General features: G+C 35.9%; 1 protein-coding gene and 1 long non-coding RNA gene across 13 annotated transcripts in view; both read right to left on the minus strand.

Moving 5' to 3' along the window:
* The window catches only part of TCF12 (transcription factor 12), a 390121-nt gene that overhangs the window by 156621 nt on the left and 207346 nt on the right, over positions 1-26154 (minus strand). The gene's annotated exons all lie outside the window — the stretch shown is intronic.
* Positions 10386-15058, minus strand: LOC309866256. Its single transcript, XR_014312532.1, has 2 exons — positions 14231-15058; positions 10386-14067 (listed from the first exon to the last, which is right to left on the minus strand). It is a non-coding gene; the product is annotated as an uncharacterized lncRNA (long non-coding RNA).

The raw sequence follows: 26154 nt of genomic DNA on the forward strand, positions 1-26154 counted from the left end.
ACTACATGTCTATACAGCTAGGAAAACTAGTACATATCTATTATTAGTATAAAAAAAATGGACTTACTACCTAGCCCATATCTAAAGATGACCCAGGTGAAGAGAATTAAGAGTACACTGATCTTGATGAGCACTGAGTAATATACAAAATTGCTGAATCACTGTATTATACACCTGAAACTAATTTAATACTGTATATTACCTAAATTGGAATTAACATTAGAAAAAAGAAAATATACTGAAGACAACCAATTGAGCTTATATAATCTCAAAGAATTCCTCCTAAATCTGTGTCAGCAATCATCTCAAAAACAATTAGCCATGAACATCAATTCTTTTTAAAAAAATTACCATATGATCTCTCTGATATGAGGAATTTGAGAGGCAGGCCAGGGGTTTGGGGGATAGGGAAGGGAAAAATGAAAAAAGATGGTATCAGAAGGGAGATAAACCATTAGAGACTCTTTTTTCTTTTTTCAAAGATTTTTAAAAATTTATTTGACAAACAGAGATCACAAGCAGGCAGAGAGAGAGAGGGGGAAGCAGGCTCCCCGATGAGCAGAGAGCCCAATGCGGGGCTCGATCCCAGGACCCTGAGATCATGACCTGAGCCGAAGGCAGAGGCCTTAACTCACTGAGCCACCCAGGTACCCCACCATAGGAGACCCTTAATCTCACAAAACAAACTGAGGGTTGCTGGTAGGTGCGGGGGTAGGGATAGGGTGGCTGGGTTATGGACATTGGGGAGGGTACATGATATGGTGAGTGTTGTGAAATGTATAAGCCTGACAATTCACAGACCTGTACCCCTGGGGCAAATAATACATTACATGTTAATAAGAATAATTAATTAATAAAGTATTAAAAAAAGGGAATACTACTGTTCAAATGAATTTAGTAAACTGTAATTTAAATTGCTCTAATTTCAGAATTGGATAGATATTCTGATGTTCAGAAAAGCACTCATTTTTTATTTTTTTACTTTATTTGACAGAGATCACAAGTAGGAGGCAGGCAGAGAGGAAGAAGCAGGCTCCCTGCGGAGCAGAGAGCCCGATGCAGGGCTCGATCCCAGGTCCCTGGGATCATGACCTGAGCCGAAGGCAGAGGCCCTAACCCACTGAGCCACCCAGGTGCCCCCATTTTTTAAATCTCAAAACAAACCAGCAAAATATTTGTGTTACATACTATCAGATGACTCAGTGGGTTAAAGCCTCTACCTCCGGCTCAGGTTATGATCCCAGGATCCTGGAATCGAGCCCCACATGGGGCTCTCCACTCAGCAAGGAGGCTGTGCCCCCCATCCTCTGCCTACTTGTGATCTCTGTCTGTCAAATAAATAAATAAATAATCTTAAAAAAACAAAAACAAAACCACAATGTAACAGGCAGGTCCTCATATGCCAATTAATTTATCACCCCAGGTGATAGTAAAAAAAAAGACAGGAAGACCTCTCCCCATGGGGTACCAATATCTATAGGAAGAGTTCTCTATATTTATTGTTATACCTTCATTGTAAGTGACCATAGAATTACTTGGTAAATGATTTTACTACTGATTACTATATTCTCATATTCATTTATTCCATATTTCACAAAGACTTCTCAAAGTCACTTAAGAGTTTCTGCTTTGTTTAAATCAATGTGGAAAGCACTGGAAAGATACCTTTTAACAAGCCCTAAACCTAAGGGGCCCAACAATTCTCTACACAAATGGTGACAGAATTTATATGATAAAACAACTCTCCACAATACAGCCTGATTTTATTTGTGTGACCTGTGGATGACCAAAAAACTACAAACACTGAAAATATTCCTAACCATCTTTGTCTCCTCCAAGTTCAGCAGAACTTCTTGTACATAGGTATTTTATAAATGTTTACAGAATGCATGAATGAAAAAGAGATAAAAGAAGGGTAGAGGGAAGAATAAGAATAAATTGTTTTAATTTGTCTTCATGAAAAAGGGCCCTTACTCTTCAATGCAGCTTTATCCCTTGCTAATACACAAAACAGACTGCTACATTGGACTGATAAAATTATAGCCAATTACAAAGAATTCTGAAGATCTTGTTACCCTGTGCTGCCTTATCACAGGAAATTTCCATTAAATATTAATAAATATGTAGCATAGATCCCCACTGTGACCTTTTTGGACCTACTGTGGGGACTGGATCATCAGATAATAAAGCAAAACTGGGTAGATGCAGTCTGATTTAGGGCACATTAAAGAAGAAGAAAGATGAGATTTGACCAAGCAGCCAAGGACCACCGTTATCAGAGAAATAGATAGAATTTTAAGCAACTAAGGTTTTTCCAGTATATAGATCAAGGGGAGGGAGCACTTTTGGGTTTTGTTTCTTACAGCAATATATATAAGCAATGATTATCCAAAAGGAGGGAAACAGAGTATATTATATTGAAGGGGAAGGGGAGTAGTTATAAAATTTGAAAAAATATTTCAGTATACCTTTTTGGTTTTATAGATAAACAGAATGGAAAGCTCTACTAAACTTTGGCTAATAAGAATATAAAGATGATACCACAAGTAGTCATCTTTGGAAAAAACACTGCAGATAAATTATAGTAGATCATTAAGGTCTCTAATTTAAAACAACAGATTTTTTTTTTAAAGATTTTATTTATTTTGGGGCCCCTAGGTGGCTCAGTGGGTTAAAGCTTCTGCCTTCAGCTGAGGCCATGATCCCAGGGCCCTGAGTCGGGCTCTCTGCTTAGCGGGGAGCCTGCTTTCTCCTCTCTCTCTCTGCCTCTCTGCCTTGTCAAATAAATAAATAAAATCTTAAAAAAAAAAAGATTTAAAAAAAATCTTTAAAAAAATAAATAAAATATATTTTTAAAAGATTTTATTTATTTAGTTAGTTATTTTAGAGAGCAAGCACAAGCAGTGACAGGAGGGAGAGAGAGGGACAAGCAGACTCTGAGCTAAGCACAGAGCCCAACATGGTGCTCTATCCCATCACCCTGAGATCATGAATGGAGCGGATATTCAGAGCCAACCACTTAACTGACTTAGTCACCCAGGTGCCCCAAAACACTAGACACTTTTTACACAAAATGTGTGATAAACCTAAAAGTTTGAACTAGAATTATTAGTGGCCTTCATATCTTTACTCCAATTTTAGCTTTCTGTATGTGAAGAAAACAAGCTAAGAATAATTTCTATTTACAACCATGCTACAAAGACATATACCTTTTACTTAAAAGGTTGTAATATAATTTAACACTAGATTAAAAAAACCAGAAATAAGTTTTTAAAGTACAGTGCATTCTATACTTATCAAAAACACGAGAGGTATTAAACTCATCAATGTAAAGGAAGAACTTTCTGTTTTCTACAAATTAGCTGAGTTTAATAGAAATAAAGTAAACCAGTTTTACTTTATTAGTTGTAGAACCACTGCTGCTCAGAAATTTACTCTTTGTTAGTCTGATGTTTTAATTAGAGTTTAAATGTAAATGCACAGTAATTTTGTATTTATTTATTTCATGAGTACCAGTGCTCACTCTAAGTCTGCCCAGGGTAATGGTAAAATATGAATCAGTCCATTTGTGGCCTGCCTTAACTGGGTACCTCATTCTACCAATTGTAGTAGTAGTTGTATGATTTTACGCATGCTTATCAGCTTGAGCTACTACAATCAAAATTTAAAAATACTATAAAAAGTCTGTAGCCTCTATTTTATTTTAGGCTCTTCCAAGGGAGAAAGAAAAGCAGGGCCAGTTACACTCCAGCCTTTAAATCATACCTACTCTCCTCAGGTTTCCATGCATACAGAGGCCCCAAATAATTTTCCACAGAGACTGGGCCAGGGAATACTGCCAGATCTTGGAGTGGTGACTGAACCTGGGCCTGTGGGATCGGCCTCATTACCCCATTTGATTTTCCCAACCAATTGGTGATTTCTTCTGCTGAGGCACTGCTTAGCCATAAGGGGTAAAAAGAAATATAACTAGGATGTGGCCAATCTAAGAAAAAAATGAACAGTCTGAGGCTCAGCTCAACTCATTGTGTCTGGTGAAATGCCAGTGCACTGACATGAAATGAGCAGCGGGAGGCCAGCACAGGCGACTTCCTGGGACATGGTCACCCGTGTTTCCTTCATTTTTGTGGAGGAAATGCAGCTGTTACCTGCAACACCTGGGAAGTTTGGGAACACTCATGGAATCCATCTGATCTGCTACATAAAGAGGGCACCAATCAAGCTAGCTAAGAAGAAGTTTGACAGAGCACCCTGAATATGAGGTAGAACAGCAGCACAGTAAAAAAGCCCCCAAGTGCACTGGTTCCCAAAGTCCCCAGGCAGTCTCAGATGACCTTCAGCATTATTTGCTATAGCTATACTAATAGTTTCTTCGCAGCTTATTTTTTCCCCTAAATCAAGTCACTGAAAAAGAAAATGATACATCTTTGTGGAACAAAGTAAAAGCAGAAACACAGAGAATCTCCAATAGAACATAGTAGAAAATCAGTAGCACTTGCCAAAAACAGAAACCCTTCCTGTCCTAGACTCTGAGAACGAGGTCTGCTTCTATCCCTTTCAAAGGAAAACACACAAGAATTAGAAAGGTGGTAGAAATATTTTAGCAACAAAAGATTATCTACCTAAAGAGAAAAAAATGAGAAAGATTGAAAAAAAATCGCTGAAAAGGAATTCAAAATTATGGTATTCAAAGTTATCTAACTCTGTAACAGTAACCCAAAGAAATAATTTCAAGAAATAAAAAAGTCGGGACGGGACGCTGGCTCAGTTGGTTGGACAACTGCCTTCAGCTCAGGTGATGATCCTGGAGTCCCGGGATTGAGTCCTGCATTGGGCTCCCAGCTCCATGGGGAGTCTGCTTCTCCCTCTGACCTCCTCGCTCATGCTCTCTCTCTCACTGTCTCTCTCTCTCTCTCTCAAATAAATAAATAAATAAATAATCTTAAAAAAAAGAAATAAAATCTTTAATAGTCTTTAGCAGTGGTTGCAGCTTCAAAATAAAGCTCATTGTAAAAAAAAAAAAATTATACTAATTATGTACTTTGTTAGAAAAGCCTCACTCAGACTTTCATTCATATTCATCCATTTCTTTGATGTTGCCAAAGACACGTAAATTAAAAAATTTTGAAAATAGCAAAGACCTAAAGTTTTAAATTTAATGAGAAAGAAATGCACATAAAGGCAGGTTTTAGTAATACTTTTATCTTTCATAGTTGTGAATGACATCTCTCTTTTGCTTTAATCTGTTGCTATTTTAGTGTTTAAGTGTTTGATTTTTCTTATCCCCTCAACCTCATCTCCACTATAATTTATGATTCCTTTCTATTAAACCATTTTATTTTATTTTATTATTTTTTAAAAGATTTTATTTATTTGAAAAACAGAGATCACAAGGAGGCAGAGAGACAGGCAGAGAGAGAGAGGAAGAAGCAGGTTCCCCACTAAGCAGAGAGCCCCATGCAAGGCTTGATCCCAGGACTCTGGGATCATGACCTGGGCTGAAGGCAGAGGCTTTAACCCACTGAGCCACCCAGGTGCCCCTCCATTAAACCATTTAAAACATATTTTTAGTCAGTTTATCCTGCTTAATTTACAAAACAATGTAACAAAACTATTGTTGTTCTTCACCTGAAATTCTTCCAAATAACTAATATTCTATGTGGACAGAATCCTTCAAAATCTCTAGTTTTTTCCTATAGCTAATGAACATATCCTCAAATTCATGAGCTGTTTATGATCAGCTAAAAGAGGTTTACTCACTATACACTTTTCTGAAAACTAGACTCCATGTTTAATTTTATTTAAATGATGTAATCCAAAGGTCCTAATGAAAAAAAAAACAGGCAAGAAAATAATAGAGGAAACTGGTTCCTTGCGTGGTTCTGTATGAAGCTAAGAAACTACAGCAACAGTACAGTGCTGTTTGCAGCCAGAGAGAGTGGAGTTCTACTTCCTGATTCATAATTTAATAGCCATTGAGGCAAGTTTGCTAGTTGACTTCTCAAGTTTGTTCCTTTATTCATAAAATAATACCGATGTAGGAAATGAATGAAATGATTAACATAAACACTTCTCACAATATCTGGCCTATGGCTCTATGCTGAAAAAACTAACCTTAGTTCAAACTAAGCAGGTAACTGTAGGCAGGTAAACAGTATTAGAACCTAAGGCTCAGGCAAAAGGTAATTGGAAATAAGGATGAGGTATTTTAATGTTCTGGATTTCACTGAGGTTCTCAAATACAAGCAAGGTTGGTGGTCAAGAAATGTTTAATGTAGCAATGTAAACAAGTCACTGACTTTGTTTTTCAAGAGATACAAACTACTACCAAGAAGAAGAGAAAGAGATTAATTCCTTTTTAGGACTGTGAAGAGAACAGATGGTAAGGATTTATTAAATGTCTGCAAAGTCAATGACACTGTGATAACACTGCCCATTCATTTATGAGTTACAGTGTTTCAAAATCCAAAGCATCAAGTTTCCACATGGAATGAGGGCTGCTGGATAAAGTGGGAAAAAGAAAAGAAAATCTATTTTTGATTTTATGTCCAAATAATAGAAACAAGACAACTTATATTAGCTGGTTTAAAATTATCTGTCTGCAGAGTCTCAAAAATAACATTTTGGGTTTTTTTGAGTGCCTAGTATATAAAAAAGATACTAAAAAATCTGCAAAGGTGTGCATGGTATAGATAGCGCTTCATTAACTGCAAATTCACAATTAATCCATCATAGTACATGATAGAACAAAAGAGTTACTCTGAAAAAGTGACCGGTCACACAGTCACATCTCCTTAAAAAAGGAAAAACTGCTAGCTTTAAAAATCTAAAGAATTTCCTTTTAAGTGTACTTCAAGAAGACAATAAAATATTTTCAGTAAGTAGTGTGTATATACACAGATATGCAAATTCTAATTTTGGCTAAAGAAGCATTTATTTATTTTTAAACACTTTATTTATTTATTTGACAGAGAGACAGAGTGAATGAGCACAAGCAGGGGGAGCAGCAGGCAAAGGGAGAAGGAAAAGTGAGCCTGATTCGGGGCTTAATCCCAGTATCCCAGTATCCCAGTATCATTACCTGAGATGAAGGCAGATGTTTAACCAACTGAGCCACCCAGGCACCCCTAAAGAAGCCTTTAAAATGATTTTTTTGGGGGGAAGATAACTACTTTAAAGACATATAGGCTGCTTTTGCACTAGTTAAGTAAGAGAAGAAAAACTGGAAAGGAAATGAAAAACAAATTAAGACAAAAATCTAGCTGCTTGCCTGTCTGTCTGGCAAGGCTACTAAGGAAGAATGACTAGTGAATTAATCCAGACAGGTGGGTCAGAGGAAGTAACAGACACATGTGCAATGCAACTAGTGACTGAAAAATCAATAATAAAGATATGAAGTTAGGAAGGTTTTTAACAACTGCTCTGCAAATTAAGGTTAACATCACTGTCAGATACTGATCAAATTGGCCAGATGTCAAAGTATAATTAAAAAAGAGAAAAAGATATTTCAAATGAACAGCACATATCCCAGATCCAAAACATCCATTAAAGTGAAGAGAGGCCCTTCATCTGTGTAGTTTCTAGTTCAATTGCATCCAAAGACTCAAGAGACAGTCAGTGATTCTTTAACATGGGTTAACAGAAATAAGAGTTAATTTGCTCAGACAAAATTCTTTCCTAATGAATCAGTGCCCTTCAATTTGCTCTTTTATTTAACATTTACAAAGGTTGTTATTGACGTCTGCTATATGTCACTGCCAGGGGACCAAGCTGTGTCTGTACTTAGAAAGAACACAATGGAGAGGAGGCGGAGTTAGAATCAACACTGAAGCTTGCCTTCCTCAGACTGCCAAATACATCCTGGCCTAGCAGCCTCATCCTAAATACTGCAGAACCAAGTCCATTGATCACTGTACTGAACATAAGACAAGCCTTCTACATTGTGAAAGCTGATAGAACAAAGACAAAAATAATAGAACTTTCAACCACAAAAGTTTAATATGCCTTCCCTGTTATTTTTCCAGTGGACAGATTACTTAGTTGAATATGATCTCTTCACAAAACAAAACAAGTTTTTAAAATACCCGCAAGCTTTCCTATGCCTTTTGTGAACCATAAAACCACGTCTGAAATTATGTAATTGTTTTAAAAATAGTTCTCATATTAAGAGTGGCAGGACTCTAACTGAAATAAAATGACCTTCACCTAAAATTAAGAGAAATGTTACCACAAATTTTAATTCATCAATAACAGAGGATGTTGAGTGCTATCAACATGCTAGGTACTGTGTTAAGCTCTTTGCAGTGTGTCCCTTAATTCTGAAACCAATCCTATAACTTAAGTATAATTACTATTATTTTGTATAATGTGTATAATTACTTATATTTTTATATATAATTACTTATATTATATAGATATATATGATATAAGTATAATAACTAAAAAAAATAAAGAAACCAGAGCCAGAATTTAAACCAAGGTAGTCTGACATCAGTCATGCTTCAGGAAAGTAGCTTTTATACTTATAGTAATGAAGTAGTTCTTCTGCTCATTCAAGATAGATCTTAAAATTATAGTAATCTGATAGATCACTTCCTATCAACGTTAATAACATCTAACTTAAGACTTGATTTTTACAAGAAAGAATTGATGCTTTTTTTCAACCTCTTTTATATTATTGGATTTTAAATATGCTGACAGTTGAGTCTCAACATAAAGCATTTTTTTCCCTACTTTAGTTCTGTTATTCTTCATAAGCAAAACTGCCATTAAAAAGAATAAACCTGCATGGTTAGCAGTTTGACACTGATGTCAAAGAATGATGAAATTTGGAAACTTAGTACTCAAATCAAGTCATACTTGGGAAAGGAAGTCCATAAAAGTTCTTATTAAATTACTTCATCATTCTGTTTCCAGGTTTCTTCTCAGTAACTTGATCACAAGTGAACAAAATACCTGTCTCCCAGTGATTAAATTGTGTAGGAAAAATAAAATGATGCAGCAGTCTAAACGAAATGAGAATGGCACTTATTATATAAAACTATACTAAAATGTAACCTCTCAGAGGACGAGATTGTAAACCTCTCATACATCATGTAAATAAATAATTACTAAAAGAAAATCCACACTTAGAAAATATTATGCAACAATATCCAGCAGAGTAAAAACAAATAAATAAATAAATAAACAAGAAACATAAAACCCCCCAAAAACATAACCTGTGAATCACTGAGTCCCACAGTCTTATTTATAAGTCAGTCATATTAGGAACCTGGAATTTATTTGTACACGAGAAAAGGTTTACGTGTGGAATCCAGGGTTAGTATAGTGTGACAGTTAAAAAGCATAAGCTTTGGGGTGCCTGGGTGGCTCCGTGGGTTAAGCCTCTGCCTTGGGCTCAGGTCATAATCTCAGGGTCCTGGGATCAAGCCTCACATCAGGCTCTAGGCTCAGCAGGGAGCCTGCTTCCCCATCTCTCTCTGCCTGCCTCTCTGCCTACTTGTACTCTCTGTGTGTCAAATAAATTAATAAAAATCTTAAAAAAAAAAAAAAGCAAAAGATTTGGAATCAAGAAGACCAATATTTCCCTATCACTACTAATGGTATTAATAAAACACTTAACCTTGGTGTGCCTCAGTTTCTTCATCTGTTAAAATGAGCATAAGGATACCTACATCTCACAAGTTTTCTTGAGGATTAAATGAGACAATGTTATAGAAACAATTAGAACAGAACCCAACACAGTAAGGTCCTATGTAAATAAGAGGCTGGACAGAATTGAGAAAGAAAATGCCATTTTCCCCTTCTTTCCTAGGTGTAGGTGGAAGGAGTATATCTTCTTACCTCTGACTGTCTAATCCTCTCCTACCATCTAGCATCCCTCTGCTCACCAGGTACCCTGGGTGCACAACTCTTCACTGTAGATCCCTGCAGTGATTTGTCATCTATAGTCTATCACACTTCCAAATAACAGAATTACCTTCTCCCTCAATTTAAGCTTCTCTCCCAGGAACTAAGCAATACAACTTGACTAAGTTTTAATAATACATTAACATTCTGACAGATTATGCTTATTAACCCAAACCAATCACTGGTAAAATACGAGGCAACAAGAAACAAAATAAAAACTCAGACAAAAATGACAGACCAGCCTTTTCTAAGAATTTGCCTAAAGACTTGCTCTTTTAAGTCATTTCTATTAGTCACAGCTTCTTCCAATATAATCCACATCTCAACCAGGTTCTGAATAGTTTCAAACTGATTCCATGGTAGTGTGTAAAGACAGCCAGTTGCTTATAAGTTTCCAATGTCACCAATGTTACTGTCAATTTCACAATAACTATAAAACCATATATTTTTATGTTAAAATCTTAGAAATTATAGAATTTTTAATTTACCTTCATCAGATACTAACATCTAGAAGAATATGCCTTTGTTTCATTTATTTGCTCATGTAGTTCATTTCTTAAATACGTTAATGAAATGCATTAAAGGTGGTGAATGTAACTGTTTTAACTGTCTTGCAATATATACAGAGGAAAATGAAGATGTTCCAGGTTAATTTGCATTTTTTTTCCTTTTTACATTTTGTCCCCCTTATTTTTCTTTCGAGTTTGATAAGGAACAGCTATTACTCATTCATTTATTCAATTCAGTATGTACTTATTAGCACAAGGCATAAAGACTCCAAAAGACAAAACAATTTAAAACAATTTAAAAGTCAATCAACTACATTACGAAACCAAGAACACTGTCTCTTTGGGAAGAAGATCAACACTGAGATTTTCTCAAACTAGAACCAATTCTGTGAGAAATTCATACATCTTAAAAATGCTTACAAAAGCTGTCTTTCTGCCCCACCCAACCCACCATGACCTTCACTTAAAATCATCATTACTTACATAAACATTACAGTAGGTTAAAGAGCCTATAATTTTTTCACTGGCTGAAAAGCACCTTGGGATGACTGCCCGTCATAACCAGTTCCCCTTAAGAACCAAGCTCTTGCCGGAGTGATAAATAAAGATCATGCAATATGTTTATATGTCAAAGAGCAAAAAATAACACATTAGAGATAAACAAGCTTTCAAAAAGGGATCAGAAAAATAAATTCAGTTGTTAGGCTTAAATATAGTTCTCAAAATTTTAAGCCCATTCACTACAGTCTCCTATCCCTACTGAGAAAGTCATTACCAAAGCCCAAGACTCTATTTCAAGGTCGGGACCATCGCCAGGTTTACCTCTAAATTTACTTTTCCAAAGGTGGTTCTGTATCATCTAGCAGACAAGACTCTTAAATACAGTCTGCTTCCTAGAAAGGTAAGGGAAAACCACTCAGGAAATGTCACCTTAACTATTTAAGAGCACTTACACATCTATCTGTGTAGATAGGGCACAAGGGACAATGATGTAGAGATATGTATGATAGTTTCTGGTCATGAAAAAGTAAAATTCTTAAGAGAAAACTGAAAAAGCATTCAAACTGAAAATCATGTTTAAGTTAAATGAGCTTACATTTTATTTTTCTTTTCCACTTAGATCAAATATACTGAGTTCCCATAGTTTAATCTGGAACTTAATGTCTACACAATATTCTATTTTTATATACATTATAAGCTTACTGAAGCACACATCTGAGTCCTTAATTCTTTTGAAGACACTCTTTTCATCTTGGTATTTGCTACATTCTCAACCACAGTGTTTAGGATATAGAGGCACGCAACAAAACATGAAGAGATGCGTGGTGTATTAAAACTTCTGCAGAAAAAACTGTAAGAATTTGTGCTATACCAAAACAATTTCACAAAAATGAACTGCCTGTCCACTGGTTTTCCACAGAAAATCAGTATTGCCCAGGCCTTGATGAAAGGACGGAATCTCAACTGCTATACTCCCAGCACACAGCAATCTAAGCTACTCTAATGCAGCTCCTCTGCTTCTGAACAGTTGTAGAGATCAAGTTGCAGCTTGGCCATGCACAGGCACAAACACTTAGCAGATATCTTAGGCCATTCCAAGTGCTAGTGTTCTTTGCTCAACTTATCTGCCCAGGAGTCATCCACCTTCAGGCACAGGATTAATCCTGAAAAAGCTACCTGAGGCTTGGTTCCTTTGCACTTTGATGTCAGGTCACTGGAAAGTCAGATCACCTAGAAACTCAAGCATGGTCAGGCAGGGCTAGTTTGGCGTGAAGGTTATTCGCAGCCCCAAGGCTTCCTACTCAAACCTAGGAAGCTAGAAACTTCAGCTGCCAAAAGATTCGTGTTTCTGGACTGAAAAATTTCCATTACAACTCTTCATTTCCACCTTCTCAAGACTCCTCTATGCCACACAGGCCAACTATGAAAACTTACCAAGGTCTGCTGATCAGTTATCTCTGTGTCATTTTCCCTCAATAAGCATATACCATGGGCCTCAGTTTAAAACAGCTCCCTCTCTTAGATTCAGGGAGGGATAAGCATGCCACTAACCCCCAGTGAATCCCAAATTTCTTTTTTTAAGCCTGCAACAAAGCCCTAAGAAAGGCAGCTGGCACTATGTTTTCACTGAGTTTGGCCTGAAACTCACTGGGATTTAGCTATTCCATGATTATGTCCAGGGGTGAAATAAGAAGACATTCCAAGAAGCCAACCAGAAGCAAATCAGTTTACCCCTAGCCAGTTCTGCCACAGGTGAGCTTCATCTTCATAAAGCTAAAAATAAAACCCAAAATACTAGAATGGGATTAGAGCAAGTCAGAAAAGGGAGGACATTCAAATATGCCTTCACCACAAGACCCCATACATGAGACTAAGACCAAGTACACTGCACCTAGGACAGGATATAAATGTGTTCTTTACTCACTGAAATTCTACATTTCTGTCGACTCTATTACTCCAGTAATCCACACATTGCACTGTGAATCTCCTATTATCACATCAACACTTTTTTCCTTGCCCTTAACAACTCAATAAATGTTACGGATATTCTGAAAGTGAGGCCTCTAAGCACCTCAATCTTAACATCTCAGCTTCCTCATTTGTATGAGACGGACCAAGTCTATTTTTAGCTTTCAACGGCCACACATCCATTCTATCTAGGTTGAGCCCAAACAACCTATAAAGACAGACTGACTCTCCCAAATTAAAGGGTTTTGTGGAAATAGACAGAAGGTAGCAGGCTACATTACTAACTCTTGCATTCTTTTCTTTCCTATACACAAGAGCCTCACTTTCTCCAATTAAAAACAAATTTTCTAAGTTCTAAGAGCCTGGTCCTAGAGAAATTAAGTAATGGGCACTATGGAAAGATGATTCAGTTTCTTGCGTGAGTATTTGTTTAGATTCTGTATTAAAAATGAGAATGTAAAAAGAGAGAGAGAGAGAGAGAGAATGTCATGTATATTAGATTCGAGACTATAAATACTAGCCAAGAAGATTCAGAGTCTTCTAGTTTCACATAATTAGTGACAGTATTCTGCCAGAGCTTTCAAAGGCAAATGAAAGGTCCTTTTCCCTCATTATGGTACACATAAAATGTTTTAAAACAGAATCCTTCAAAATAAAATCTTAATAGTTAGATGAATACAAGGTCTTGTTTTTTTGGAATCCAGACTGACCACATTAATTCTTTCCTACTGTGTGCTTTACTGATTCTTAGAACCATTATCTTTCAAGGCAATCCATTATGACACTAATCAGATATATACTGTTATGTTAACAGGAGTATGCATGTTGAGAAAGCTATGTCTTTACAACTTGATGAGTAATTTAGGGAGTCATTTTTAGTTTTTCCAAATATCTGAAGTCTGGTTTCCTATAACATTGAATGACATATGTATTTTCTCATTAGAAATATCAGGACCATTTGGATCTTGATTTAAAATATTACTTTGTCCATTATATACAGCTTGATGGCCATTCTAACCTCTTCATTTTTGCTCCTTCACAAATTAATGTCTCCTGGATATCCTAATGTATTTGCATTGAGTAGCAATCCTTACGATTGACATAAGTACAACTGTGGTTTACGGTAATGTGTAAATTATTTAAATAAGAATCTTTAATGACATTAAATAAGTCTCATGACCTGATCTCAGGGTCCTGGGATCGAGTCCCGCATCGGGCTCTCTGCTCAGCAGGGAGCCTGCTTCCTCCTCTCTCTCTCTCTGCCTGCCTCTCTGCCTACTTGTAATCTCTCTCTGTCAAATAAATAAATAAAATCTTTAAAAAAAAAAAATAAGTCTCATGACCTTAAACTAGCAGTTTTTATGAAGAAAGGCAGAAAGCCAAGTAAGCTGCCTTTGACATTTCTATTCATTTGTGATATACATTAGTATTCAGTGTTCATTTCAAAAAAATCTAAAACACTACTTTTGACAATAGGTTAAAATAAATAACCTGAACTAGCTTAATTAGTTAATAGTTAACCTAGGCCACAGGTTCATAAGTCAAAATACTTTATGTTAAGAGAAATAAAAATTTCAATATTCTTATGTTAGTCTCCAATCTAAGTGTATGATAGTTTTTTTGAAACTCTCATTTTTAATACAGAATCTAAACAAATACTTATGCACCTAAGAAAAGCATAAGCCAAGTACAAACTACAGAATTAATCATTAAATACCACTGAACTTAGCAGACTGCCCCATTTACAATATTAATAATTATCATTATTGAGCATGCTTCCAACTAACAGCTTCATAGGAAATAAGAAATATATACTTTTAGAAGATCAGATGCCCCACTCCCTTTTTAAGACAAGATCTTAGTACCTTTATAACAGCTGACATCTTAGCCCTTCTAGCTTTCCCCAGCTGACCCCATACACTGAAGCACAGCTACAAATGCCCAAAGAAAGAAGACCCATTGGGGAAAATTGTACTTGGCTCAGCTTTGCATGCATCAGTGGGCTTCAGTTGATAAATATACCCTACAGCCAGATTAACTGACATACTGAGGCAAAAAGGGAAATTTGAGATTTAGCCACTTTATCTTAAACCTCTTTTTTAATAAGGGGAGGTTTGTTTTTACTTCAGTGTTCACTTATACCAAAAAAAAAAAAAAAAAAAAAAAAAAAATCTGTCCCTAAAGACTCATCCACATTTCTAATGCTAATCATTTAAAAAATATTTCTAAAAACCTTAAATTTATAATGCACCAGTTCTGATTTTAAAAGATCCATAATTATAGTCTTTGTTTTTTACAAATGACAAAATTTTTGACAACATAGAAGCATGCATGTTTTTATTAGCTCTTTGCTCCCCTATTTAAAAGCAGGACTTTTTAAAAAGCTTAGGAAAATTTGAGGAATTAGGTAGAAACTTTAAAAATGCAGGGGAAGTTATGAATTAGCCTACTGATATTTTTTCTCAACTCCCATGTCTAAGAACCCTCCCCTTTTCTCTACCCAATTACCTCAAAAGACTCCAAGAGTACTTCCACTAAGGAGTTGTTTGCCTAAAATACATAACCCCAAGCACCACCAGAACAGCCTCACCTAGATTCTCAAACTCTTCCTGTGGAAAGCAGCTTCCTGGGACTAGTGAAAACCTGAAAACTGCAAAAGAATTTCCTAAGTAGGATTAGCATTTTAAGTGAGGGGAAGGAATTTTTCCTATCTAACTGAGATTATAAACAGCAGTCAACCTGATTCTCAAACCTCACTTCTCACTAAAGTAAAATGAGGATAGGCCCAGACAAAATTTGTTGTTGCATCTCTAGGGGAGAAAAGGTGAAAAAGACCAGCCCCAGGTGAAGTTTAACCACTAACAAATTAACTTTAGGACCTTCCAGTGTTTTTCTGACACGCTTACTCTCTTTCCCTCACCCCAGGCACCAAGTGTTAGATGCTGCCCTCTTGGAAATATTTTTCAATGTAAATACTCAATACTGATATGTAGATTACTTTGATTTTTTGACGCTTTCAAGTTGTTGATGTCCTCAAGAACACATACACAGCCTTTTGGCCTTTGATGTTTCCCACCCACTTTCTATTGCCCAAGGGTACAACAGTGCTGTGTACACAAAGCAAAAGACAAACATTGACAAAAAGATTCTTCTCACTTTCTAATAACACCATTAGAGTGTTATGGTTTCCTAAAACTAAAAGTTCAGAGACATTCTTCCTTTAGAAATACATGGGTTTTCACAGGCTCCAAAGGTGACTATTTTGGTACAGATTTCCATTAGACATGTTTCTAGAAAAATAATCTCTGCACACTCTGGCCCTTCTCTTCCTTCCTGTAATCCTTAAGCTATACACTTCTACATTTTTAAGATTTCCTTCACTTAATTTACTTATATATTCAGTTATCTATTTGTATATGTATTTTTGAGATAACTGTAGATTTACATGAAGTTGTAAGAAATACTAGAGAGATTCTGTAGACCCTTTATGAATTTCCCCATCTTGCCATATCACAATTAGGATATCAACACTCATGGAATCCACTTATCCTATTCAGATTTTCCCAGGTGTTGTTGTTGTGTGCATGCACCTGTGTATGTTTAGTTATATACAGTTTTACCATAGGTGTAGCTTTATGTATTCACCATCACAAATCACAATACAGAACAGTTCCATCAGCATGTAAGTATCTCTCGTGTTTATCTTTTATAACCACACGCACCTGTCTCCTTAACCTCTGGTAACCAACTATCTGTTCTTGATTCATTAATTTTACCATTTCAAGAGTAGTATACAGATGGAATCATGCAGTATGTAATCTTGTGAAAGTGGCTTTTTTCCACTCAGCCTAATTCACTCAAGATTCATTTAAATTTTTGCATTGTTTAATAACTGAATAATATTTCATGGTACGAACGTATCACAGTTTACTTAACCATTCACCCAGTGATAGACATTCGGATTCTTTCCAGTTTTTGGCTATTATCAAACAAGGTGCTATTAACATTCATGTAAATTTTTATTTCTCTGGGATAAGTGTTCAAGAGTACAATTGTTGAGTTGTATGGTAATTGCATATTTACTCCTATAACAAACCGACAGAATGTTTTCTGTAACAGCTATACCATTTTACATTCCTAATTAAGTTTTCAGTTACTTTCAGATTAAATTCCTTACAGGTAGAATTAAATAGAGACACAATGTATTTTATTTAATGGGTATATAAATTCATCTTTGTAAATGTGTTGGGACACTGTTTTCCCATCTGGGTGTCATGGTAAACTGGAAAAGTAAAAGCACATTGTACAAAGAAAACAGTCTGGAGTTCAGATGAGCTGCAATGTTCTATAACTATTCAGTGTAGCAAGCTGACCAAAGGAATCTTGGACAGATTATAAGAAAGATATAAACAGATACAGAGAGTACCACAATGTAAGAATCAAGAATGGATATATACATATATCCTTTCTGTATCTCTGGGGAAAAAGTATAAGCAGACACCTGCTACTATGCTAGTATCTGAAAAGCTTTTCTAGTATCTTATAAAACACCTAAAGATAGGGGAGCCTGGCTGGCTCAGTCAGAACAGTGTGAGACTCTGGATCTCAGGGTCCTGGGTTCAAGCCCTATGTTGGATGTAGAGACCGCTAAAAAAGTTTTAAGAAATATTTTTTTGAAAACCCTAAAAATAATACTTACATTTTTAAAAAGATACCTCATTGAAACCTTACTTTAAAGTAAAATAAAACAAAAGCCTATACTTCCTATATTTGTTCCTATCTTGTCTAAACATGCAGATGTGCATGTGTGCACACACCTGCACACAAATACCAAGAATAAAAATGCTCTCTGCACTGAATGTTGTCACTAAGTGCAGTTTCCTGTGACCCTCAGACTATATGAAAGGAAAATAAAAAAAAGATGAGACTTCTCTGATGTGAGCTTATTTCATTGTATGTAAACCTGACCAAAAATTTACAAAAATCATCCTAGAGCAAATATAGCACTAGATCTTCTCTTAAATCTTTTAGACAGAAGACAGCCTAAAAACTGAGGGTGAATAGCATATCAAATCAGAAAACTTCTCAAACACAAACCATTAAGGTACTTCACATGAAAATTACATGAACTGTAACAAAAATCCATAATTTACACTTATCTTACAGAAGCTGTTCAGATACAAATCTGAAAATGTTGTAATTTTTTCACTGTACACACTCAGTATGTGAATCTCTGGGGAGACTCCCAGATTGAGAGTACAGACTCTCACTAAAGCAACAATGCACTTTTCTGATGATTATGCCATTATCATCTACTACCCTCTCAACACAGATATTTCCTACAGACTCTTCTGCACAGCTCTTCTCTGCAGATTTCTCTCTCTAAAGAGCTGCCTCTCTGCCACATCTCCACTCGGTTGCCCAAGTTTCATCTTTTCCTCTCCTAATGTGCTAGTTCAACTCACTACAGCTACAATTTTACATTAGTATTTTAAGGAGGAGCTTTTTTTTTTTTTTAATTCAGATTATACAAAACAAAGGGAACAACAAGATTTCAGAAGAAGGAAATCGACATTTGCCTAAAAAGTCAATTATCAATATCATTATCTGAAGAGACAAAAGCAAGAGAAAACTACTACTCTAGTGAATAATTTACCATTCTATATAGAGGGAATAAAGCCCTAGAAATTTTAGAAATAATTCACCACTAACACAGCCACCAATCACTTTGGTTATTCAAAACACATACACACACAACCCTGTTATGTTCAATGGAATTTCACATACACACATATATAGCATTTGTTACCTCTTCAAAAACTCACAGAGTTGCTACTGTTTAAAGTATTTTTGTAATGTTATCTAGAACAAGATTAGCACACTATAGCCTTTAGAGTAAATCCAGGCCACCAAATGTTCTTTTTATAGCCCCTGAGCTAAGAATAGCTTTTTACATTTTTAAATGGTTATATAAGTACCTACATAATATCACTGATTTTGCATCCTGGGCTGCAAACCCTAAACTATTTACTATCTGGCTTTTTGCAAAAATATCTGTTGACCCCTGATCTCAGGGATCAGTGTAGAAAAGTATGTAACAGAAATAAATATAATTTATGACCATAAACTAATTAATTTGCAGTAAAGTGGCTTTGTGCTCTACTCCCATTTAATTGTGACTCCCTAGAAATTTTGTACCATCTGAGAGTCTAACAATCCTCCAGAGATATTCTTAAAGTGAAAAACAAGTATGTAATACAAGGATGACTGTTTATATATTTCAATACACAATGCAAATGTCAATAGGCAAAAAAAACATTACTCAAGTAGAATTAAAACTCAGCCTGGTGTGTGTGAGAGAGACACACACACACACACACACATACATACATGTATCAGAAAGCCTTAAAATATAGGTAGAAGGGCAAGTTCTACTGTTCATAAAAATCTAAAATCCCAAATGACAAAAACAAAACAAACCCAACATGAACACCACAGAAAACGTGAGCTATAAAAAACAAAGGCTGGGGCGCCTGGGTGGCTCAGTGGGTTAAGCCGCTGCCTTCGGCTCAGGTCATGATCTCAGGGTCCTGGGATCGAGTCCCGCATCAGGCTCTCTGCTCAGCAGGGAGCCTGCTTCCTCCTCTCTCTCTGCCTTCCTCTCTGCCTAGTTGTGATCTCTCTCTGTCGAATAAATAAATAAAATCTTAAAAAAAAAAAAAAAAGGCTGGAGGCATCTGGGTTGCTCAGTTGGTTGGGGTCTGACTCTTGATTTTGACTCAGGTCATAATCTCAGGATTGTGAAATCGAGCTCCATGTTAGGGTCCTGCAATGGGTCCCACAGTGAGTCTGCTTGTCTCCCTCCCTCCCCTACTCTGCCCCTCTGTGCACTTGTGCTCTCTCTCTCTCAAATAAGTAAATAAATAAAATCTTTAAAATAAAAAGCAAAGGCTGAATTTTTAAGGAAAAAAAGAGAAATAGATGTGAAGAAGACTATAAAAATGGCAGACTGACACTCAAGCAACAACCTTTTGAGGAGCTTACAGAAAACACAAGGCTTATTGAGTAACAGCAACTCAGTATAAAATCTATGTAACAGGTAGGATCTGAATACCTTCAAACAATATTTCCACCATGAAAACCAAAGCAATTGAGGACAGGCTTTCAAATTTAAAAAACAATTCATTTTCAACTGGTGGCTAATTAAAACCTGTACAAACATTGTGACACTAACCAAGCTAGTACTAACTCTTCGTTTTGAAAGGGTAGGGGAGTGCCAGTTGCACCTCTTCCTACTTCTAGTCTTTATGATGCCTCTAAGATCCATTCCAGTTCAACCATTCTATGAGAATTTTATTATTTAAGTATTTAACAAAATACTCAAAAAACTGACCGTAAATGATAAAGGCATCATTTATAACCCTAAGCAAGGAAATGTGAAATAATACCCATAGAAGGGAAGATCTGATAATGTTGCTCTAGGACTTTCCCTAATAGAAAAGAGTGCCCCAAATTCTCAACTATGTGCCATGGTGTGGTCCTCAGATTATACAAATCTAGGATAACTGTAAAGTTTACAAAAATCCCTCTTAAAAAATCATTCTTTTGTTCTCTAGTAACCAAGTAGCCACACCTCCTGTGATGGATCCCACTACAGGCAGAGTTCATGTTTGGTTGGCTAGAATTAGATACAAACAATGGGAAGATTCAAGGAAGAACTATTTATCAGATCTATGCCACTGACCTATGATAAAACTGTGCAGAGCAGAAAGGATTACTGTTGATCATAGAACATACACACACAAGTAATGATGAGCAAACGGATTGGGTAAACACAGGTTTATAAAATAAAGGTGGTCTTTGTAGGAGTTACCACTTTGCAACATTGCAACCCCATGAAAACATTCATCAATAACCAGAAAATTAAAAAAAAAAAAAAGTAATCCCAGTGAAATGGCCCTCACAGTGTGGCTATCTCAGGCCAGAGTCAATGATGTTGTTGGTCAGTCTTTTGTTAAATATCCCATTATACAAAGCAAATACAAAGAAATCCATCAAAAGCTGAGTATCATGCAAGAGAAGCAAAACTGCAGGAGGTCCTTAAAAATGATGTGAAAGAACCATTTAATTAAACACAAAGCCACTGACAGATTGGAACCTAAACTGAGAGTCAGTTAATAACTAAAGAGAAAAATCAAGAAGCTTCAAATGTAAAGTAAAAGACATTTCTATATATTACCAAACATTTTTCTGAGGAAAAAAAATACACCAAAAAACTGAGTAATTGGGACGCCTGGGTGGCTCAGTTGGTTAAGCAGCTGCCTTCGGCTCAGGTCATGATCCCAGCGTCCTGGGATCGAGTCCCACATCGGGCTCCTTGCTCCGCCGGGAGCCTGCTTCTCCCTCTGACTCTGCCTTCCACTCTGTCTGCCTATGCTCGCTCTCGCTCGCTCTCTGACAAATAAATAAATAAAATCTTAAAAAAAAAAAAAACTGAGTAATTAATTCACTCTTTGTTCACTTAAGAACTAGGGAATTATATAAATTATTGCTTATTTTCTTAATATTACTTTTAATTTTCAAAATAAAGCCCCAATCAAACATTTTTTCCTCTATCTTCCAAAATCTTGGCATCTCTTTTAAGTAATTCTAAGTAATTCTTCTAAGTAATTCATTCAGGTTTAATTATGCTTAGATAAAAGGGACCTGAGTCTATACACGAGTACCCCTGAAACGCTGGAACCCCTTTCAAAGTGAGGCATTAGTACTAGCCTGGTCTTTCCCAGACTGGGTACGAAAACAAAACAAAACACATTAGCTAATCTCTGGCTCATAGAAATGGTTTCAGAAAGAATGGTTGACAGGTCATTTTAACTATGGAAAAGAAGATGCTTTTCAGGTTGTGAAGGTAAAGTAGGGACATAGAAAGAGAGAACACAGATAGGAACAGAGTATTATTTTAAAAATACATAACTGCACTAAAAGAAAACATTCGAAATCACTAAGGAATAAGGTATCCTGTAATATGGGAGCCAGAAGGGACAATTTACAACAATTTGGAAAGACTGGAGTATGGGAACTAGAAGCAGAGAGGAGGAGATAGTAGTAAACTCTGTACCCCTCTGTCCCCCACTTTCCCACTTCTCAAATCTCCTCGTGGTCCAATTTGCCTCTCCAGAGTTATCTAATTCTCTCAACAAACACTTTCAATTGGAAAGAGGGAGACCTGATGACAATGTTTGAACCCCTGGACCTGCCATGCCTAAAATCAATCTACCTTTAGCAGTCTGCAATATGTGACTGAATACCACTTTTTATCAAACACAGTTTAAGTTAATTTCTGTCATTTTTAAGAGAAAGAGTTCTGACTAAATAGACTGGAATATGCTACTCCACAATAAAACTTTTCTTGATCACTTCTGGTTGTACCTTCTTTTAATCTCTTCCGAATTTCTGTGAGGACTTCTCTGTATCACTCACATTTTAATATGTGTAATAATTATTGAAATTACTTCTCCTACCACACTAAAACTAAAGTCTGTAAAGACAGACTGAATCTTAATTTTATATTCTGCCATATGGTATTTTCACATATTAAACGCCAGAAAAAAGGCATGAACGGGTACATGATGGAGAAGGAGTAAGGTACTCAACAATTCAGAATGGTTAATCAGGGTCTAATCAGTAGCAGGAGAAAGAAAAAGATAAAAGAGCAATAATGCGGAGAAAAGGATCAAATGGACAAATAGTTGCACAGAAGAGGTAAAAAAGGAAAAGAAGCAGTGTAGTAGAAAGGGGCCCGAGCTAAATTAGAATCAGAAGGGTGGGCGCCTGGGTGGCTCAGTGGGTTAAAGCCTCGGCCTCCGGCTCAGATCATGATCCCAGGGTCCTGGAATCGAGCCCCGCCTTCCTCCTCTCTCTCTGCCTGCCTCTCTGCCTACTTGTGATCTCTGTCTTTGTCAAAATAAATAAATACATGAAATCTTTTTAAAAAAAATAATAACCAGAAGGGTTGGGTCCCTGTTTCCTACTCAACTAGTAGTTCCTAATGAACTACTCATTTCATTTTTCTTGGCTTTGGTTGCTTTAATGGTAGCTAGATCTCTTTCACTCAAGTTTCCCTCAGTGCCAACATTCTGTGTTTGTAAGCAGCTAAAGATCAGAGAATGAAGATCAATGAATATATAACCCATATCCTTTCTTGAGATGGGAGGCTAATAAAACATTGATGAAAATAAAAAACACTGGACAAAGTATGAAGGCCTCATCTTATGAAGTACTGTAAAACCAGATATTAAGCTACACTGTTTCCCCTAAGCATAATTATAATCATTTTCATTATCTCATCTAGTGAAGGAATTTCATGTACATCAAAGTTAGAAATCTTTTGAGGGCAGAGTTCTGTTGTGCTTTGATATTCTGAAAATGGTGATTCTACATTTTTTGTGACTCTAGGAGAATTCTGGATTAATCAGAAATCATACTGCAGGCAGGATCAAAAACAAAAGAGTTTTCTTGGAAACTGGTTGTTTGAAAGAGCAAATATATAGGGAAAAAGTGTACTTATGTTAAAATTCCCATATAAGCCCATAGAAATCTATTTAATCCATAATGAAATGAAAATAAAACATAGTAACTGCTATTAGAAGAGGCCCGTTGAACTCTGAGGTAAAGAAGGGCTAAGCAAATAAACATCAAAGGAAGGACAGCTGGTTTGTTTATAACTTAAGTACTTCAGAAAAAGAGATTTAATAATGTACTGGAACAACTGAACCCAACCTGCAATATTAGCTAAAATGTCTAAAATAAGTTTTAAAAAGCAGTATCATTAATATTGTTGCTATTTTGCATTTCAGAGAACTTTCATGTATTATATCTTATTTTTTCCCTTTAAAACAATAAGAAGCATTTCCTAGTGTGTGCTTCATGGAAAAGTAGTTCCTCAAAGGCTAATGATTCTTTTTACAAAAGGGCTTCTGTGTGCTGTGTGAATCTGGGATGTGACAGAGCTGAAGAAAGTTAAATAAGCTTTCCGTCCCCTTTTTTCCCAGAGCCTTTAATATCCCAAAGTACAATCTGAATCTCTAAGAAGGGTCACATGATATACAATGTGTCCCAAAGTTATGTCACTATGGAACCATTTTTTCATTGTCGTTTCTCAAGATCAGGATCTCCATAATCAAAGTTGAGGAAAATGACAAGTTAGTAAAAACTTCCAAACATAATATAGAAAGAACAAATACCTTATATGCCTAATGGAAAGACTATTTGGGAGTCAGAAGACAGGGATCCTACATTCAATTTTGCCATTTATTGACTGTGACCTCAGGAAAAACACACTTAATTTTCCTGTGCCTTGGTTTTGTCATTTGCAAACTAGCAGTTATAATTCTATTTGCAGTCTTTTTCAGGATTAGATAAAAGATATTAGATACATGAGATTATAAAATTATAAAATTCTAGACCTGCAGAAGACTTCTGAGACTACCTAGCAGTTCCATATCAAAAAGGTAATTTTAAGGACGTAAAATGAAGCCCACATCTCCTAACTCTTAGCCCTGCATTTTTTCCTATATCATCACATGGGCTCTCATTCTTTACAGGATAAAACCTCTCTAGCAGCAGAGTTAAGTCTCAGAAAAGAACACAATTGAAGGTATACCTATCCTTAAAGTCTCCATTGACACTCTCTCCCCCTCTCCATCTCTCCATCTCTCTCTCTCTCTCTATATATATATATAGATAGATTTAGCCTAAAATAAGTAAAGCTTTGATAAACATGGAGAGGTAGAAAGATAAAAGGAGTTCATTCCCCAATCACTTGGGAATTGAAGGTAGGCAAGTCTATGAAATAATTAATTTCCATATCTAATTAACAGACTGATCCTACCATCATCAAAAATTTATCTAATCAACAACAGATAAAGAAAAGCAAATTTTTACTGAAATTACGGAGAGAACCAAGGGTAGTCTGAAATGGACTAAAGCCGGAAGAGACTAGAAATAGGTGACTATTTGGTGATACTTGTACAATTCATTGCTATTGTCAAAGCTTTGCAGCTTTCCTATAATAGAGTACAAAATTGTTTGATGCTAATTACTTAGTGATGTGCCAAAATGATGTATTTATTTCACTTGAAACATAAGAAAAACCCTTTTTCCCATACTGACAAATCAATGGGATAATTCTGGAATTCATTAAAAAGAAACACTAAGTGATCGAACAATAATAGCTTTACTTCCTGTGTAAAATACTTCAAAATACCTAAATTAATACAGAAATGCATGTTTCTGTGGCAAATTGTTCATTACTGAATCATTATCAATCCTTGTTAGACAAAATTTCTCATTTTTGCAATGTGCAAAATCATTAAAGTGTTTGAGAGCTCCATCACGAAAGACAGTAGCACTTTATAATCCATGATTTCTTTAGGCAAATGTGCTTATGGTTGAACATAATACAAAAAATAACAACATCCCCTAGCATATGATTCTTCCCCAGCCTTAATGGTATTTTTATATGTTGACAGCAATAATGAAATATGTCACTGCTTTCCTATTAGCTTTAACTGTTTTTGAGCATTCTTCATTCATGGCATCACTGTGAAGTGTTACCTGGTAGGATGATTAGGAAGGATTTGGAACTATACAGTTCCAAATGCTTCTAATACTGCTATGCACATCTTAGTCATGCTTTAACAACATAGGTTTTTAGCCTGAAATTTGCTTAAATTATCAAATAGCTAGAAAAGTAACCTATCCACTGTAATTCTACCGAGCGCTATCAACCCACATATTTGGATATGTAACAGTTCATTTCCTTCAACTCACATCAAGTTGGATTGCCTGTTGCTGTATGGAACTACTTTATAATTCAGGAGATAATAACTTCCAAAAGCAAGTTACTGTCATGCAGAGTGCTTACACTAAACTGCTAGATACCTCATTTGATCATTTTTATTGAAAATAAAAGGGAAAAAATATAGTAAATTAGGTATTGCCAATGACCAGTGAAATCCTTTTGAAAATATCTGCCTAATCTTTTCAGGGTTCATTTCCCCCTTCTTTATAGGTAAATAAACGTTTTTAAGACTTGATAATTACGACTTAAAATGAAAATGTAGCTTCACCTGATTAATTGTACAGTGTAGTTCAGATGAATGCAGGTTTTTTTTTTTACTTATATTGTGAAGAGATTGATCTATTTATAAATTTGAGTTTTTATAATATTTTAAGACTTATTTTAGATGCTGATTTAATACACAGG

The sequence above is a fragment of the Mustela nivalis genome (genome assembly GCF_964662115.1).
Source record: "Mustela nivalis genome assembly, chromosome: 6".
NCBI classification, from domain to species: domain Eukaryota; kingdom Metazoa; phylum Chordata; class Mammalia; order Carnivora; family Mustelidae; genus Mustela; species Mustela nivalis.